Raw genomic sequence first — 19,850 nt, forward strand, 5'->3', positions numbered from 1 at the left:
ATTATCATCACTATTTTTACTATTATTATAGATAGAGTGATGTGGGCATGAAATAAATGTTGGTAATTAACTCTTTTTAGATTATTTATGTCCCTGTTATGGGACACAGGACCTTGTACATAGTGAGTACTCAGCACAAACTTGTTGAATCAATGAATGCATGCTCTGAAGCCAGACCTCTCAGATTCCCATTCCACCTCCACCATTTAAGGGCTTTGTGATTAGGCAAATTATTTAATCTTTTTATGCTTCTTTACTATTTAAAAAAGGGTATCAGAATCCTTAATGAATTAGGCTGTTGTGAGGGGGAAATGAGCTTGCACATAGTAAGGGCTCATTCAATAGGAGATTGGCAGCAGCAGCAGGAGCAGCATTCACAAGCATCATTTTCTGTCAGCACACAGTTAGGGCCACAGTGCCCTCTGGTGACCACATAGTGTAAATGCACATGCACATGCACTCGACCCTCCCTCCACCCTAGGTGGGAGGCTGGGGAGATATGGCCTGGAAAATGTTTTTCCAGCTCCTGCCTTCTGGGTGCCCACACACGGACATGATGACTTCTGTGTCCTCGTCCTTCCCTCCTTTTGAATCGGGTCTGGTTGCTCACCACAGCTGATTCAGCTACTGCCAGATGTTCCACCAGGGCATTCTTGACCTCACTGGCCTGATCCAGTACCTGGAGGATCAATGACTCCTTCTCAGTTTCTGAGCAACTGGCAGGGCTGGGTGACCCAGGCCATCAAGTGTCATATTTTTGAGTATCACATCTTAATTTGGTATGTAGGATAACTGTCTCAGTGACCCCAGATACCTGTGACCTGCTTCTTTCTTGGGCCCCACACATGAAGAATGGGCACTCCAGGTAAGAAATATGACAGTCACGGGGCACCTGGGTGGCTCAGTGGGTTAAGCATCCGACTTCAGCTCCAGTCATGATCTAGCAGTTTGTGACTTTGAGCCCCGTGTGGGGCTCTGTGCTGACAGCTCAGAGCCTGGAACCTGCTTCAGATCCTTTTTTTTTTTTTTTTTTAATTTTTTTTTTAACGTTTATTTATTTTTGACAGAGAAAGAAAGACAGAGCATGAGCTGGGGAGGACAGAATCCAAAGCAGGCTCCAGGCTCCGAGCTGTCAGCACAGAGCCCGACGTGGGGCTGGAACTCACAGACGCAAGATCATGACCTGAGCCGAAGTCGTACACTCAACCGACTGAGCCACCCAGGCGCCCCCCTGCTTCATATTCTGTGTCTCCCTCTCTTTCTGCCTCTTCTCCGCTGACACTCTGACTCTCTATGCCCTCTCAAAAATAAATAATCATTAAAAAAGAAAGAAATATGATAGTCACATGCTCCCCAGAGTTTCTTACCTCACTGCCTCTGGTCAGGGAAGAGGGCACATGTTTAGTCTTCCCTGAGCTCTGGGGCTTAATCTGAAACCTTCAGGCAAATTCTGCATCCTATTCCTCATTATATGAGCATGTTTTAGGAAAAAGAAGAAAAGATTCTCTATTGTTTAAATATACATGGAAATGGGGTGCTGTAGGATAATGTAAACTTTTTCCTAGAAAAATCACTTTATTTTACAAATATGTCCCATTCCTCCTTCTGCCTTCTCTCCAAGACTGCCAGATATTCATTCAACAAATGTTGAGTATCTGCTATGTGTCAGACATGATTCATGGTCTTAGGGACACAGTAGAGAACAAACAGACAGGGTCCCTGCTCTCAGTAACTCACATTCTCATAATGATAAGAAGGTTACCACAGATTAAGCTGTTATAGTATGCAAGCATGGTGCAGATTCATTTCTACACATCATGACTCTTACACTTCATAAAGGATTAGAAAGTACACAGTTACTTCCCCAGTTTCTCTAAGGTAACACAGACTCAAATGGTGAAATAATTTGTCCCATGTCACCAGCTAGTGTTGGGGTCTCAGAGTTGAGTTATCACCTGTTTCATTCTATTGTTCAGGCTGCATGTTTTTTTTGGCACACGGACTCTAATTGTAACAAAGTCAGTAAGATTTTCTGATCTGAAGTTGAAGGTAATCTCCTATATGTCCTATCGCATTACTACCTCAGCTTATGAGTTTTCAGGTTAATTAATATGTCTTACTCTAGGGGCACCTGGGTGGCTCAGTCCATTAAATGTCCAACTCTTGATTTCAGCTCAGGTCATGATCTTAACGTTCATAGGATCGAGTCCCACATCAGGCTCCATGCTGAGTGTGGAGCCTGCTAGGAATTGTCTCTCTCCTCCTCTCTTTGTGCCCCTCCCTGCACTCTCAAAATAAATCAATAAACTTAAAAAAATATGCCTCATTCCAGTGTGTAGGCAGGTAACACACAGAGGTATGAACAAAATCAATATTTCTTATACTTTCAAGTATTTTCTAAAATAATGTGGAGATACTCTGAAGTTGAGATCCAAGACCTAGTTTTCCTGTGTGCTAAGGAACAACTTAAGGAACATGCAAAGATTCCCCTGCATCCTTTTCTGTATCCAAGTTTCTGATTCTTTCACTCATTAATTCACTCACTCCATGAGTACTAATGGAAAGCCTATTCTCTTCTAAGCAAAGTACATCGTGGTGAGCTAGAACACACAGCCCAGCCTCATGGGAATCAGATACAGCAGAGCAAAAACAAAATTTTAGTCTAATAACAGTGTTGTAATAATATAGCCACAAACTGAAATAAGTGCTATTAAGGGAAGGACCAGATAAGGCCATGAAGATACATTTTAGAAGGAAATTACCTATTTTAGGAGAACAAGGATCCCTTCCCCAAAAAAGTCCTACTTGCCTTGACATCTGAAGGATAAATGGGACATCACCAGGTGAAGGGGGGCATCCTGGAAGTGGGGGGGGGGACAGCTCGCACCAGAGGAACTCTCAGAAGGGTCATGCACACACTATTGAGTGTCGGGGGTTGGATACCAGGGGTCACTGAGAAGTGGGCTTGGTCTAGACCTTCCAGGCCATTTAGAGTCAAGATGATAATTGTCAGCCAACATCCATTCCCCCTTCTCTGTCACAGTAAGACAACAAGCTGAGTTTAAGATAATTAATCTGAGGCTCCAGAGAAGCTGAACAACTTGTAATGATCACAGAATCACTCTGGGTTGGATATTTTAATTGAGATATCGACACACCATCAGATAATTCATTGAGCACTTTTATGTAGATATTTTATACTTCAGTTAAATTTTTTTTAGAAAAAAAGAGAAAAAGATATTTGCACACCATGAAATTTATCATGGTGGATTTTAGTATATTCATAAGGTTCTACAACCATCACTGCTAGATATACTTGCTCTTAAGTACTCTTCATTCTTATCAAAATTATTTTAAAATAATATTTTAATTGAGTTTATAAAATAAACAATTTGCAATGAAATTTTTACATGTGCATTCATCTGTGGAACCCCCTACCACATCAAGATGCTCAGGACACCTTTAGCCACCTGGATGGCTCCCCAGGCCCTCTCCCACTTCGTATGCCCCCCAGAATGACCACTAACCATTCTTAAAGCCCCTTATAGTAGACAAAAAAAAGGCAATGACTTAGAAGGGTCAGGTGTTAATCCGACATGCTATGCAGCAAAGAGGGCTGATGAGATCCTCCCTTGCTCCCTCAAACAGGCTTCCTCCTCAGAAGTGAGTAGAAAAGTCTTGAGAGGCCTTGTCCATCTCAGAAGGGATGAAAGCAGCAACTCTTGTGGCCCTGGTGGTGTGGGCATTAGAAAATTTCATCTTAGCCCTCAAACAGTCAGTTGGTTCAGACTGAACTATCAGGAAGGGATCATCTGGATCCTCATTAGGATCCAGGGGTAGGATGATGCTGAGGGAACTAGCACTGGCCACTAACACAATGATATTTCCTAAGGAACCTGCTGCATGTACCACTGATCACTGTGATGGCTTTGTCATGCACCAGCACAGCACCACACACATTTTCTAAACCCACATGTAACCTCCACATAAACGCAATGACAAAGTCATGCTTCCCCCAGGATCCAACTAAACCTTGTACAACTGAAAACACACTAAATTCTTTCCCTAAAAAGTTTTGTCCTGGGTAATGTTCTCAAGTATTCCTCTCTAATTCATTCAAGTGGTGATTCCTCACCCTCCTTGTGATATTCTTGATGTTGGCCTCTGCTGTCAATGGTCTATGAGGTGTAAGATTTCAAGATGCTAAGAGTACTGATGCTGGAAAGTATGAAAATCACGCATAAAATGACAAAGGATGATGTCAGAGAGTTAGATCAGAAACATCTGAAGGAGAGAAAATGAACGGGAAGAATGATGTGATAAGCCCTTTAAGAAAAAAGGATAACGAGGAGATCCAGCATCCTGAGAACATTTCTGAAGCCCTCAAATATTTTTCACTGAAAAAGAACCATTTTGGGGTTGCTTGAGTGGCTCAGTTGGTTGAGCGTCTGACTTCATTTTGGCTCATGTCATGATTCCAGGGTCAAGGGATGGAGACCCACATTGGGCTCCACAGTAAGCATGGAGCATGCACCAGATTCTCTCTCTCTCCCTCTCTGCTCCTCCACCCCTGGTCATGTGAGATCTCAAAAGAAAATTTTCAAAAAGAACCATTTTCACAATAGTATTGTACAAGTAGGAATGGATTTCAAAACATTAAATTATAGTTGGCATATAATTTTTTTCAGAAAATTTGCATCCAAACTCTCCTACATCAACACTTGACTCAGTATGTCTTTATGCCAGGAATGTGCATATAATTACAACTATAGCTTCAAAGTTATTATATAAAGTAAGCTAAAATACACAAGATGTTTTCAGGGCAAATTCTCAAACAGTTTTGCTTTCTTTTCTCAACCCTAGTATTAAGTTTTAGACTCCAATGATTCAAATAAAATATTAAGGAACAAAAACATGTAAGAAGTCATCCTCATCAAAAGAACAAAAAAAGAAACCAAAGACTGGTAGAAAGTATTTGTAAAGGACACACCTATAAGGACTGTTATCTAAATATGCCAAGTACCTTTCAAACTCAACAGTAAGAAATCAACCAACCTGATAGAAAGATGGGCAATGACTTTAACAGATGCCACAACAGAAAGATATACACATGGTAAATAAGCATATGAAAATGTGCTCTACATCATATGTCACAAGGTAGATGAAAATTAAAACAACAGGAGATACCACTACACCTGTTAGAATGGCCATAATCTAGAACACTGACTACACCAAATGCTGTTGTGGATGTTGAGCAACAGAAACTCAATCATTCCTGCGGGGAATGAAAAATGGTACAGCCATTTTGAAGAGAGTTGGGTGGTTTTTACAAAACTCTTATCCTATGATCCAGTAATTGTGCTCCTCCGTATTTGTCCACAAAGTTGAAAACTTTTACCCACAAAACCCTGAACATGGATGACTAGAGAAGTTTTAATAACAATTTCCAACAGTAGGAAGTAACCAACGTGTCTGTCAGTAGGTGAATGGATAAAAACTGTGGTACATTCAGACAATGGATTATTATTCAGGGCTATAATAAAAGAAGGTATCAAGCTATGAAAAGACATGGAGGAAAACCTAAACAGATGTTATTAGGGGGAAGAAGCCAATCTGAAAAGGCTACATACACTATGATTCCAACTATATGACATTCTAGAAAAGGCAAGATGATGGAGACAGTAAAAGGTCAGTGACTGTCAGGGCATAGGGCAGAGGGAGGGGGAGGGATGAATAGGTGCAGCACACAGAATGTTTAGGGCAGTGAAACCAGTGGGTATGATACTATAATGGTGGATACATGTAATCAAAAATTTGTCCAGTTCCACAGAATGCACAACCCAAGAGTGAACCCAAATGAAAACCATGGTATGTCACAGGTTCCTAGTGTCAAAGACATATCCTGTGTGGGACACCACCCAGGAGTCAGAAGGTGGGGATGGTGTGGATTTTTGGTAATGGACCTTCTCTAGGCTGCTTCTTTGGTTCTAGGGACTCTTCTTTGGCATGCCTTTCAACGCACCGGAACCAATTAGGATTGCAAGCTTTAAAAAAGGACTGGTCTTCTGTAACACTGCAAAGACTCATTATTCCTTAGGATATGAGGAAAAATCACCCAATAATGGGACATTAAGCTTCAGTATAAACTCCGTTATATCTCTTCTGCAGGAAACAGGGAAAATGGACTGCTCTTTGACAGTGAAGGGAGCAGGAGGAGCCAATGTCTAGGCCTGAATGGCCCTAAGTCAGGACCCCGATATAAGGACCACTTGCAGAATATGTTTGGCCACTAACCAGGTTGATGAACTCCCTCCTGATATATTGGATGATTGTCTAAACATGCCTCCTCTGAAGAAATCCAGCTTGCTGGAGGAAACACAGGCCATCCCTAACAGAGGGGATGCTGACACTCTTTGTTCCTCCTTATAGACTCAGGTTCCTCTAGCTCTAAGTGGAAGCTTCTCCTTCATTCATTTCCCAGGTTAATGGCTATGATAATTGGAGCCAGTTGTCTCTGGTGAATCTACCTTGGGACAGGGACTTTAAGGAATATTCTCAGGCAGCTGCCAAAACTCCTTTTGTTTCATGGAATGTCCTGTCTTCTCTGGCCAGATTTGGACTGCCCGTTTCCCCTTGCTGGTGGGGAGAAAACATCTGTGTCTGGTTATCTGTCTGAGATGACAGGCTTTAGGACCAGAAAAGCTCTTTCTCTGCCCTCTAGGCTTTGACTTGCCTCCAGCCTTCCTGGCAGCAGGAAGATAACCTCCCATCTCTGCCTTCCCCCCCCCCTCCTCCTGTTTCTGTACCACCTTGGATATTGCCTGCATAACTGGTTCCTATATCATCCTGGGTGCCTCTGGCACCATTGGATCCTCCTGCTCCCTTCACTGTCAAAGAGCAAAGAGCACCACCTTGGACTTACACTGCCCACTTCAGATTCCCCACCAATGTCCTGGTCAAATAAGTGGTCAAATAAGCTCCTGTTTTCTCTGTTGCAATTTCTTAGCAAAGGGAAGACTTGAAATGATGGTTAATTTCGTGTCTCAGAGTTTTCATGAGTAAATGTTAAGACAGCTATCAAGAGCTTTGGTAACCTGAAACTTTGAAGTTTTGCTAAGTTAAATGATAAAATGGGTTGAATTCATTGGTATCTAAGTATTTTCCAAATGAGATAAAATACTAAAGCAATGATTACTGAAGGTAGTTTTGTGCTTTTGGTTTCTTACTTCATAGAACCTAAGGATACTTGGATTTGTTGGTAAATATTCTATGTGCTTTATGGAAAGATGGTACTATGGAAAAACCCATGTTTTAAAATTTCAGATCCAGAAGAATTCTGATGTAACAGACAATTCACAACTGGCTACTACTTAGTTTTCACTGGAGCCTAAGGTTTCTAAGAGTTAAAATTCTTCTGCTAAATGTAATTAAGATTCATGGAAATACGGAAAGCAACTCTGAATTTTAAAAAAGGTTGTAAAAGTTTCATAAAGGGAAATCTTTCGAAAGGAATTTTATGTGCTGTCAGAACAAAGTTGAAATAAATGGATTTTAAAAAGTACACTGGTAGAAGATTGAAATTCTGCTTTTCTCTCTGTTAAAGAAGACAAAGGTTTCTTGGATTGTTGGTCAGCTCTTGATGAAAAAAATGTAAACAAAGTTGTTTTTTTCTTCTCTTTTGTCTCCATAGAGAACCAAAGTTTCTATGTTTTGTCTTTATCAGGTCCTTGGTTACTTAAAAAAGGTTAAAACTTCTCAATATTAAAGGAGCTAAGTTTTACTCACAGCTATATAACCCTACATATTTGCCTTTAAAATCTTATTGGCACATTGGTTAAATAAATAATTGTTTCAAGTTTTATAATGATCCATAATCCTATTTAGACATGTACTTTAAAACTTTGAGGGTTTTAACAAGCTTCCTTAAGATTTGATTTGTAAATGAAGTCTTTTTGACTAATTAGGCTTGTTTATTTGGTATGTTAAATTACATGGAAAGAACTGTCAAACAAATAATGATGAACTTTAAGTTGTATTGCTTGGGTTAATGTTGTCACTGTTCAAATATATAAATGAAATTCCTGAAGTTTTAATATGTTTTGATAATAAAGTCATCACTTGATATTCTAATTATTGAAGTGTTCAGTGTCACAAAAATAACTGTATTTTCTTGTCAACTGCATTGCAGTCTTTTGTCATTTGCAAAATGAGTTTCATCTTCAACAAGGTTCATAAAAAGAACTTTAAAAAAATACAGGTTTTTGATATCTTTAAAATCATAAAAATGAAATGGACAAGATTTCTAGAACTAAAAAGTTTAATTCAAACTGAACAAAAGATTAGTAACATGACACTAAGTGAGCTGAAAAAAAAAATATGATTTTTATGACTTTTGTTTGAACCATTACTGGTTCTCTCATGTTTGCTCTTCCAGACTGGGAAGAGCTCAATCAGGCTCCAGGGTGAGCATGGGGCCTTCTTGGGGTTCTCCCTCCCGCCCCACCTCTGCCTCTGCCCCTTTCCAAAACTTGTGTTCTCTCTCTTTAAAATAAAATTTAAAAAAATCTCAGTGCAGTTCTTCCTGCCCACAGGTCCTGTTCCTGCGTTATAATAAAATCACCTTTTTGCACCAAAAACACCTCAAGAATTCTTTCTTAGCCATTCACTCTCTCAAACCCAAACCTTCAAAAATTTTTTCACATTTCAACAAAAGCTTGTATGAACTTTGAAAATTAGTAATGGGAAACCTTATAAAATGGACACAGAATGTTATGGTAGGGGCAGCTCTCCCACCCAACCATGGCAAGTTGATTGTAGACACAATAGGAAGAGAAGGACTTGACCTTACAAAGACTTGACATTGCATGTGGATACTAATCTACTACTCTAGCCAGAGGGAAGAAACTCTTTCCTCACCACCGCCATCTCTGCAACAGCTCAGACAATGAGAAGCCACCACATTTCAAACCTCCATTTTACTCCAATGGACTTTTAATCAGCCTTTCTTACTTACCCCTTTCTCCTTAAAAAAGCTTGCCCGTCCTTTATTTTCTGTACTTGCTTATGGTTTTGTGACAGCTTGTGTGTCCCAGATTACAGTTCTCTTTCATTCCTGAATAAAACCATCTTCTTCTGGTAAAATAACTGGCAGTTTCTATTTTTAAGGTTAACATTTCTTGGTGATCAGAAATGGGCTCCAGAGAAGACCCCAACTACTCCAGAGCTGGCTAGCTAACAGGTACAGTATCCATGGAGCTGTTTGAGCTGCTTTCTTGCCCACCTGGGCTTTTCTCCTGGATTTCAAGCTCCGCACCTCATGTCTCACTTCTCCAGGATTTGGGAACTATTTATGATTAAAAAAAAATGTATCTCAGAGGGTACTCATTTGGCCTTCAGTCTAAAGGAACTGCACCAGCCTTTGGTCTAATTTCTGTTTTGAATGAGACAGCTCCTAATGGAACTGGGCTAGCCCTCAGTCTGAGTCCTTTTCTTTTTTTTTTAATTGTTTTATCTTATGTTTAATTATTTTTGACAGACAGAAAGAGACAGAGCACAAGTGGGCGAGGGGCAGAGAGAGAAGGAGACACAGAATCCTAAGCAGGCTCCAGGCTCTGAGCTGTCAGCAGAGAGCCGGATGTGGGGCTTGAACACACAAACCTCGAGATCATGACCTGACCTGAAGCCAGATGCTTAACTGACTGAGCCACCCAGGCACCCCAGTCTGAGTCTTTTTCAAAATCAGACCTTTCCAGTTGGAATGGTGCCAGGTGGGATTGTGAAGACCTTTGTTCTTATTCCCCTTTGCAACAGGGCTGTTCCCATTGGAACTCTGCCTGTTGGAACTGTGCTAACCTCAGTCTGTGATCTGTTTGGGGCTCGACTGTTCTCTCTGGAACTGTGCTGGCCTTTGGTCTGATTCCTTCTAGAAACAGGATGTCCCTGAAAACCTTCTAAGAAATGGGATCCCAGACATCAAAATGGTTTGAGGGCATCCTGCCTACTGGGACTCTGGATGGTTTTATGTTTAAAAACTATGGTCCCTCTATGTATGCACACTGATAAATAAATAGACTGACTTAACCAGAAATAATGTAGAACTTCAATGTCCATGATGGGGAGCTTTTGGTCATCTCCAACCTAATTTTCTCAAAGCTAAACTGGACAACCATGGTCCTAAAATTGACAAAACTGAATGGGATGCCTATTTGAAGCTTCCAAATCTATCAAGAATCAAAAATTACATCTCTCTAAATACAACTTACAAACTAAATGATGCAAGCATAGATTAAAAAGACAAAAAGGGGCTTCTGAGTCCTCTTCTTCCCTTCCCCCACCTTCTCTGTCTACAGAAGGGAGACAACCACCTTGTGTTCAGGCCACACCTCAGGCCCTGCCTCTGGTGCCCATCTTCCTCTGTCTGACATAATGTGTAAGGCCATGACTAAGGTCTCAGATTTTTCTTAAGGCTCCTTTCCTGTTTGTTTGTTTGTTTGTTTGTTTGTTTGTTTTGTTTCATTTCTATCTAGGTTGTAATGCCCCTGATTGGCAGCTCCTAAGAGCTCCTCCTGGGTCCCTTCCAGGCCAACAGCCAATTTTTGCAGCTTCCTCTGAATATCTGGGGCCAATTGAATAACAAATTTGTCGTTTAAAATCATCTCAGCCTCAGGGGTGCCAGCAGAAATAGATATATATTTAATGAGAGCCTCCCTCAACGTCTCCAGGAAGGCCTTCAGGCTCCTATTTTGTGTCTGTAAAGTAGAGGCTAATTTAATATAATTTAAGGGCTTAACCTTAGACCTCCTTAATTTCTCTAAAGCACAAGCTTGGAAGTGGTGGCAATACCATTTCTTAATGGGATGGTCACAGTCCCATTTAGGATCTTGGGATATAATTACCTGGGTCCCAGTAGGAAACTGGACATTCCCTATAGGACCTCCAGCCCCTGATAATTACTGAACTGTCTTTATTTTATTCTTTCAGAATTTATGGATCAAAATCATCCCAACGTTTCAGAATGCATTCCAAATGAGTATTGGCTTTGTTTGGGGAGCTGCCCATCTATAGGAAAAGGGGGCAGAGGCATCCCTTATCTTAATTTTCCATAGCTGGCCAAGAGAATCCTCATGTTCTGACCCTGATAGTTGGACAGGAGAAGAAGCCTTATCTCCTGGCCCTGCATTTTGGCTGGCTATTCAACTGGCAGCCAAAAGCTTTGTCAATCTCATGAGGTGCTGGGAGCAGTCACTCTTATCCAGGCTTGACTCTACCTCTGAGAGGTGACCTTGTCTTCCCTGATTTCTCCTATTCCTCCATTTTCCTCCTGCAGGACTTTGGGGGTATCGACTGTGACCAAGCAAGACTTGCCTGGTTGTAGAAGGATGCACTAATTTTATTTTGGCCCAACAGTAATCATCTTTACAAATATATTTTAAAAGGCTTATGAAAACCATTTTTTGTGAGGACAAAATTGGCTGTTGAGAGGGCTAAAAGGGCCAAAGTAGAGGTCTATTCCCTTGCTTTTTTCAGCAGTGCCCACAGAAATATGTTCCAGCTATGTGGATATCCATTTTAGAGTATCTAGGCTGTTAGAAATTGGCATAAACTGGACTAAGTGTAGCAAAATGACTCCTATGTATTCCAGTAAGAGCCATTTATGTATTATAGTCATCTATCCCTTAAATGGCACAGACATCCATTCCTGTGCTAAAGAGAAACAACACAAATGTGGAGTATTTCGTGTCTGGCAGCAAGGACATCATCATCATCTCTCCAGCCTTTGGATCAAAGGAGGAGCAATTTCAACCAAAGCTTGAGTAAAACAACTCAAAAGAGCATGCTGTCCACCCTTTTGGTTAAAATCATATTTTTCCCATGTTTTTGGACAGACAAAATTGGAAAAAAAAACCCTTCGTTTACCTTTTTTTTTTAAATCAAAAGAATACCAACAATCCAAGAAACCTTTGCCTTTTTAACAGAGTAGGGCAGAATTTTAATCTTATACCAGTGTACTTTTAAAATCCATTTATTTTAACCTTAGTCTGTCCTGACCACATATAAAATTTCTTTCCAAAGATTTCCCTTCACAAACCTCTACAAGGCTTTCCTTGCTTTCAGATTGTGACCTAAGCCCCTTTTCTCCAAACAACCAGTCTCATTTTGGACAAAATTACTTTCTTTTACCTTCAACAAAAATGTGTTCCCATTGTTTATGTCTTTCTTACATATCTCCTACTTTTCTATATAGTAAATTTCCTTATTTTTATCAGTATTAATTGCATTTAGCAGAATTTTAACTCTTAGAAACCTTAGTCTCCAGTGAAAACTAAGCAGTAACCAATTGTGAATGGTTACGGCAGAATTCTTTAGATGGCAAATTTATCAATTAAGCAAAATCATGTTTTCCAAAAGATCCAAATATCCTTTGTTTCTGTGCAATAAGAAGTCAAAAGCACAAACCTATGTTTAGCAATCAATGTTGTGGCATGTTATCTCATTTGGAAAAGACCTAGATGTCCAATGAATTCAATTTCAATTTATCATCCAAGCAAAACTTACAAGTTTCAGGTTATCAAAGACTTTGAAAGCTATCTTAACAATTACCCACGAAAACTTTGAGAAAGAATTAACCATCATTTTAAGTCATCTTTTTGCTAGCAAATTGCAACAGAGACAGCATGAGCTTATTTGACCTTTAGTAAACCTAGATAGAATAAAAAGTTTTCTATTTAATGCCAATAACTCTATTTTTAATTAAACCAATAAACTTACATTAGTTTAAATATTACGTTTCTCTTGCATCCGCTTAGAAGGCAATCAACTTGTTCCCTATTGTCAGTTTTTACCTGGGACACTGGTAGGGAGCTCTGAAGTGGGTGTCCCAAGGGAGTGCTCTTTGCTCCCTGACATCAGAGGGTGGGAGGAGGAGCCAATGGTGCCCCAGGCACTGAGCATGGTATAGGAACCAGTTTTGTAGGTCTTACCCAAGGTGATACATAAACAGGAGGGGGAGAGGAAGGCAGAAGAGGTGAGATTCAGCCTAAAAGCCTGAAGGCAGATAAAAGCCCAGAGAGAAAAGAGAGATGTCTCCTGGTCCTAAAGCCTGTCAACTTGGACAGATGAGCAGACGCCAGATTTTGTCCACTAACAAGTAGAATTAGGCACTCCATGCCAGGCTAGAGAAGAGAGGGATCTTCCCTGAAACAAAAGGAGTTTTAGTAGCTGCTTGAAAATATTCCTTAAAGTATCCATCCCGAGGTAGACTAACTAGAGACAGTTGGCTCTAATCATCATAATCATTGACCCAGGAAATGAACGAGGGAGAAGCCCCCACATACAGTTAGAGTCGCTGTAATGTATTAGGAAAAACAGAGAAAGAGTGTTAGAGTCCCCTTTGTTAGGGATGGCCTGTATTGTTGTTATTGTTTCCCAGCAATCTGGGTTAGGCTTTGGAATACTTCTATATATTGATCTGGGTTGTCTGCAAATTTTCCCAGGTACTTTTTATTTGCTTAGAATCTTTCAAGGGAAATGGAACCTTCATGGGATCAAATTCACCATGAAGCATTTTAGTCAATAGATACATTGAATGTGCCTTCCTTTTGAGGGGATGACTTTTCATCTCTGATAATCCTGGATAAGGAGGGCATGAGGGTCTATTAGGTGGCTTTTCCTGAGAAGAGCCCTCAGAGCACAAGCCTGCAAGAACTTGCTTTCCCTGCTCCTGTTAAGGGCCAGAAGTTTGGCACCTAACTTACAACTCTTACATGAGGAAATTTTAACCATTTACCCTCTCTTTTACAGTATAGATCTAACTTTAAGATAGTACTGACTGAATGTTTCCCTCAGGAGGCCAGGAATCTCCATCCTCCAGGAGATATTTCAGGCTCCTCTTAGCATTGGCAGGTCCAGTATCAAGCCCTGACCTGGATAAGACTCCCAGGGAAGTCTGACATCGCCTTCAGCTGTATGAAGTCACTCACCATGGAATCATAGATTGGGATTCAAGACTCGCTTGAGTCCCTTGGTCAGGTCAGAACCTTTCCACTGTCTGTCTCATTCACACACAGTCATAGAGTGACTCCAACCTGCTGCCTAGTGCCCAGCACCTTAGAGTTGTGGCTTCACTCCTTATTCCTTATGGAACTACTCAGGTAACTCTGGGAGGTGATCAGGCTCCCCTTCTGTCTCTTAGGGGCAGGTCTACCAAAATGAACCTGGGTTTTACCAGTCTGACCACTGGCGCTCCCTGAGCTGGTTCCTGGGCCTCACTGGTTCTGTTGTGCATCTGGGGTCCTTGCCCCAGTGCGTCGGGAGGAGCTAGTCTCCTATGAATCAAGTGGTCTGCTGGCACCAGGTGAGGTCACTTCCCTTGGTGCTCCGAGGTTCATACCCCAGTGGTAAACGAAGTGTGAATGCACCATCCTCGAATCCTGGAAGCAAGCCCCCAAGAAATATAGCAGGATTCTCGCACAGAGAAACAGGACACTGAGGCTTTCTTTGTCCAGGAAGCAACTTTATTTGTTGTGCTTGCACAGGCTCAGTGGGCTTGTACCTGAAAAACAGAGCCCTGAGTGCAGCAGGGTATAAGAGTTATGTCAGAGTTATTCATATGTGTATGGGAGTTCATTGGGCCATACTGCCTTCCTTTGTTTTGAGAAGCCCTCTCCCACATTCCCATATCCCATACCAGATAGATACCAGAGAGATACCACCTATCCCATTACATCACTATTACAGTATCTTTGACTGTAGTCCTTATGCTCTGCTTTTTATTCCCATGACTTACTCAATTCACAACTGGAGGCTCTATCTCCCTCTCCCCTTCTCCCATTTTGTACCCCCTGGCCATCTGGCAATCATCATTTTATTCTCTGTATTTATAGTTCTGATTCTGCTTGTTTTCTTATTAATTTTTTTTTAGATTCCATTTATGAGTGCAATCATATGGTATTTGTCCTTCTCAGGACAAATAAGTGACTTATTTCACTTAGTATAATGCTCTCTGGGTCCTTTCATGTTGTCTCAAATGTCATGATCTCACACTTTTTAAAGCTGTATGATATTTCATCATATATGTATGCCACTTTTTCCTTATCCATTCATCTACTAATGGGCACTAAGGTTGCTTCCATATCTTGGCTATTGTAAACAGTGCTGCAATAAACATAAGGGTGTGTGTATCTTTTCTAGTTAGTGTTTTCCTTTTCCCTGGGTAAATATCAATAGTGGTACTATTGGGCCATATGGTATTTCTATTTTTAATTTTTTGTGTAAATACCATACTGTTTTCCCCAGTGGCTGTACCAATTTACATTCCCAACAACAGTGCACAAGGTTCTTCTTTCTCCACATCCTCACCAACACTTGTTTTTTGTGTTCTTGATTTTAGGCATGAGGTGATATCACATTGCAGTTTTGATTTGCATTTCCCTGATGATGAGTGATGTTGAGCATCTTATCTTTTCATGTGTCTGTTGGCCATCTATATTACTTCTTTGGAAAAATGTCTTTTCAGGTCCTCTGTCCATTTCTTAATTGGATTGTATTTTTGGTGTTCAGTTGTAGGAGTTCTTTTTGTATTTTAGATAGTAACTCCTATCAGATATTTCATTTGCAAATACCTTCTCCCATTCAGTAGGTTTTGTTTTGTTTTGTTGATGATATTCTTTGCTGTGCAAAAGCTCTTTATGAGAGGTGAAAGACCTGTGTTCTGAAAATTATAAAACACTGATGAAACTGAAGATAACACAAATGGAATGATGTTCCATGCTGATGGTTTAGAATAATGAGCATTGTTGTGATGTCCATATTACCCAAAGCAATCTACAGATTCAATGCAATCCCTATCTTAATAACAAAAGCATTTTTTTTTCAAAACTAGGATAATCCAAAAATATGTATGGAACAACAGAAGAACTCAAATATCCAAAGCAATAATGAGAAAGAAGACAAAGCTGGAGACAGCACAATCCCAGATTTGAAAATATACTATAAGGCGTAGTAATGAAAAGAGCATGGCACTAGATGAAAAACAGACACATAGATCAATGGAACAGAATAGAGACCCCAGAAATAAACCCACATGTAGATGATCAATTAATCTATGACAAAGGAGACAAGGACATACAATAGGGAAAGGATAGTCTTTTCAATATATTCTGCTGGGAAAAGTAGACAGCTACATATAAAAGAATTAAACTGGACTACTTTTAACACTATACACAAAAATAAACTCAAAATTGCTTACAGCCCTAAATCCAAACAAAATCCTAGAATTAAACACAGTAATTTCTCTGACATCTGTTACAGCAACATATTTCTAGATACGTCTCCTAAGGTAAAGGAATCAAAAGCAAAAATAAGCTATTGGAAATTCATCAAAATGAACAGACCCCAAGTATTTTATGTGCATAAGACTAAAGCTGAATTTCAAACTAGAGTTAAAGCATTTCCTAAAGTGACTGAGGACCCCTATATGTTTGCTGAAGAATTTAACATACTTATTCCAACTTACCAACCTGGTTTCTAAGATTTTTATCAGTAGGTTTACATGCTTGTTGCTGAAAGGTAGGCCAAATATTCCTTGAAACTCACCCACTGGGAACACCCTGAACAAGATTTACAGAAACGGAGAAACTTCTCCGGGTGGGGCCAAGATGGCAGAGCAGCATGGAGTTTCCTGGCTTCTCTCATCCTTGAAATGCAGCTAGGTCAGCACCAAACCACTATGCACACCTAGGAAATTGATCTTGTTATTAACACAACAATGTGCATGATTTGAGCTACGGAATTTGGCAGGTATGAGTGCAGAGAGGTGAAGTGGGGGACAGTGAAACCATAGAGGGTAGGGAGCTGTTTTGGGGGAGAGAGGACAGAGAAACTGGAGGAGAGTGTGGTGCACTGGGAGAGTATAGGAAAAACACTCTCCCAAAAGCAGCTGAAGAGAAAGAGAAAGAGTGTAAACACCCACGAGGGACTGAACAAGAAATCTGTTCCTCAAAATAATTGATGGGGAGAAAAGAGAGGGTTTCAATACTATTATGACTCTATAAAAACAGGGGAGCACAGAGCCCAATACCTGGTAGGAAGAATGAATCCCCAGGAGCAGAAAATGAGGTCTGAGGGGTCTGTGGGCCACATGGGGAAAAGTGGTTCCCCTGCTTGGAGGGCATTTGGTAGAGGCCATACAGCCTCTCCACAGGCAAAGGTCCCAGCAGACCCCAGAGAGCAGCCATGTTTGCTGGTATTAGAACAAAAATGTCAGAGTATGGTGAAACCTGGTACCAGTGATGTGTTGTGATGTGCCATAATCTCTGAAACTTTGCCACTGCAAGGATAGCATGAACATTTTCTGGGGCAGGCAGGCACCTGGCCATTGCTCAACAAGACTTCCCCAGATGGTTGGAGCAGGTCCAAGCTGCAGAGTTCTCAGAAGTGAGGGGTTTGGAAACACAGCCTCATCTGAGATAAAATTCAAGAGGGAGGTGCTGCCTGGCAGACTGACAGCTTGGACACAGACAGCGTAGAAGCAGAGAGTGGACAGACTCCTCAGACAAAGGAGGGGTGCTTAAATGTGGTTGGGTGAGAACACAGAGTTCCTGTGCCAGAAACTAGGAAGATGAATGATGCCGTTTTCACCTCTCGCATGCATGTGCATACATCTGAAAAATAGGAGTCCCACAAGATGAAGAGAGAGAAAAAGCTGCAGAAGGTTTATGTAAGCAAATTATAATGGAAAACTTTCCTAATCTGGGGAAGGACACAGACATCAAAATCAAAGAAGCACAGAGTACTCCCATTAGATTCAACAAAGACTGACCATCAACAAGGCATATCACAGTCAAATTTTAAAAAATACATAGAAAAGGAAAGAATTATGAAAGAAGCAAGGAAAAAAGTCCTTAACCTACCAGTGAAGACAGATCAGGTTGGCATCAGACCTATACACAGAAACCTGGCAGTCCAGAAAGGAGTGGCAGAATATATTCAACGTGCTGAATCAGAGAAATATGCAGCCAAGAACTCTTTATCCAGCAAGGTTGTCATTCAAAATAAAGGAGAAATAAAGTGTTTCCCAGACAAACAAAAACTAAAGGAGTTTGTGACCACTAAACCGGCCTTGCAAGAAATGTTACTGGGGACTCCCCGAGGGGAGAAAAGATGGAACAAAACAAAAAAGACCAAAAGAAAAAAAGACTAGAAGGGACCAGAGAACACCACCAGAAAGTCCAACTCTACAGGCAACACAACAGCACTAAATTCGTATCTTTCAGTACTCACTCGAAATGTCAATGGATTAAACGCTCCAATCAAAAGATGTAGGGTATCAGAATGGATATGAAAACAAGATCCATCTATATGCTGTTTACAAGACACCCATTTTAGACCTAAAGGCACCTCAGATTGAAAGTAAGGGGAGGATTGGTGCCTGGGTGGTTCAGTCTGTTGAGTGTCTGACTTCAGCTCAGGTCATGATCTCGCAGCTCACAAGTTCAAGACCTGCATTGGGGTCTGTGCTGACAGCTCAGAGCCTGGAGCCTGCTTTGGATTCTGTATCTCCCTCTCTCTCTCTGCCCCTCCCTGGCTCATGTTCTCTTTCTCTCTCTTTCTCAAGAATAAATAAACCTTTTTTTTTTTTTTTTAAGAAAGCAAGTAAGGGGATGGAGAATGATCTATCATGCTAATGGTTGCTGAAAGAAAGCCAGAGTAGCCATACTGATATCAGACAAACTATATTTTAAAATAAACACTGTAAGAAGAGATGAAGAAAGGCATTATATCATAACTAAGGGCTCTGCCCACCAAGTAGAGCTAACAAATGTAAGCATTTATGCCCCCAACGTGATAACACCCAAATACATAAATCAATTAACCACAAACATAAGAAACTCCTTGATAATAATACCATAATAGTAGGGGACTTCCACACCCCACTTAGAGGAGTGGACCAATCATCTAAGTAGAAAATCAACTGGTAACAATGGCTTTGAATGACACACTGGACCAGATGGATTTAACAGATATATTCAGAACATTTCTTCCTAAAGCAGAAGAATACACATTCTTCTTGAGTGCACACGGAACATTCTCTAGAACAGAAAACACACTGGGTCACAAATCAGCCCTCAACAAGTACAAAAAGATCAAAATCATACCATGCATAATTTTAGATCACAATGCTATGAATCTCAAAATAAACCACAAGATAAAATTTTGAAAGACCACGAAAACTTTGATTAAATAACATCCTACTAAAGAATAAATGGGCTAACCAAGAAATTAAAGAGGAAATTAAAAAGTACATGGAAGCCAGTGAAAATGATAACATGACAGCCCCAATCCTCTGGGATGCTGCAAAGGTGTTCATAAGAGGGAAGTATATAGCAATCCAGGCCAGCCTAAAGAAAGAAGAAAGGTCTCAAATACACAGTCTAACCTTACACCTTAAAGAGCTGGAGAAAGAACAGAAAATACAGGCCAAAACATGCATAAAAAGGGAAATAGTAAAGATTACAGGAGGAACCAATGATATCAAAATCAAGAAAACAATAGAACAGATCAATGAAACCAGGAGCTGGTTCTTTGAAAGAAGTAACAAAATTGATAAACCCCTAGCCAGATTGATCACAACAAAAAAGAAAGGGTCCAAATAAATAAAATTAAGAATGAAAGAGGAGAGATCACAATGAACACTGCAGAAATAAAAAAGTCTTAAGAGAATATTACAAGCAATTATATGTCATTTAATTGGGCAATCTGGAAGAAATGGAGAAATTCCTAGAAATTTATAAGCTACCAAAAATGAAATAGGAGGAAATAGAAAATTTGAACAGGCCCATTACCAGTAAAGA

At 40.4% G+C, this 19,850-nt stretch overlaps 1 long non-coding RNA gene across 1 annotated transcript in view; it reads right to left on the reverse strand.

Moving 5' to 3' along the window:
* LOC122200735 overlaps positions 1-19,850 on the reverse strand; it is an 89,793-nt gene that overhangs the window by 7,281 nt on the left and 62,662 nt on the right. The gene's annotated exons all lie outside the window — the stretch shown is intronic.

Source organism: Panthera leo, chromosome D1, assembly GCF_018350215.1.
Source record: "Panthera leo isolate Ple1 chromosome D1, P.leo_Ple1_pat1.1, whole genome shotgun sequence".
Lineage (NCBI taxonomy): Eukaryota > Metazoa > Chordata > Mammalia > Carnivora > Felidae > Panthera > Panthera leo.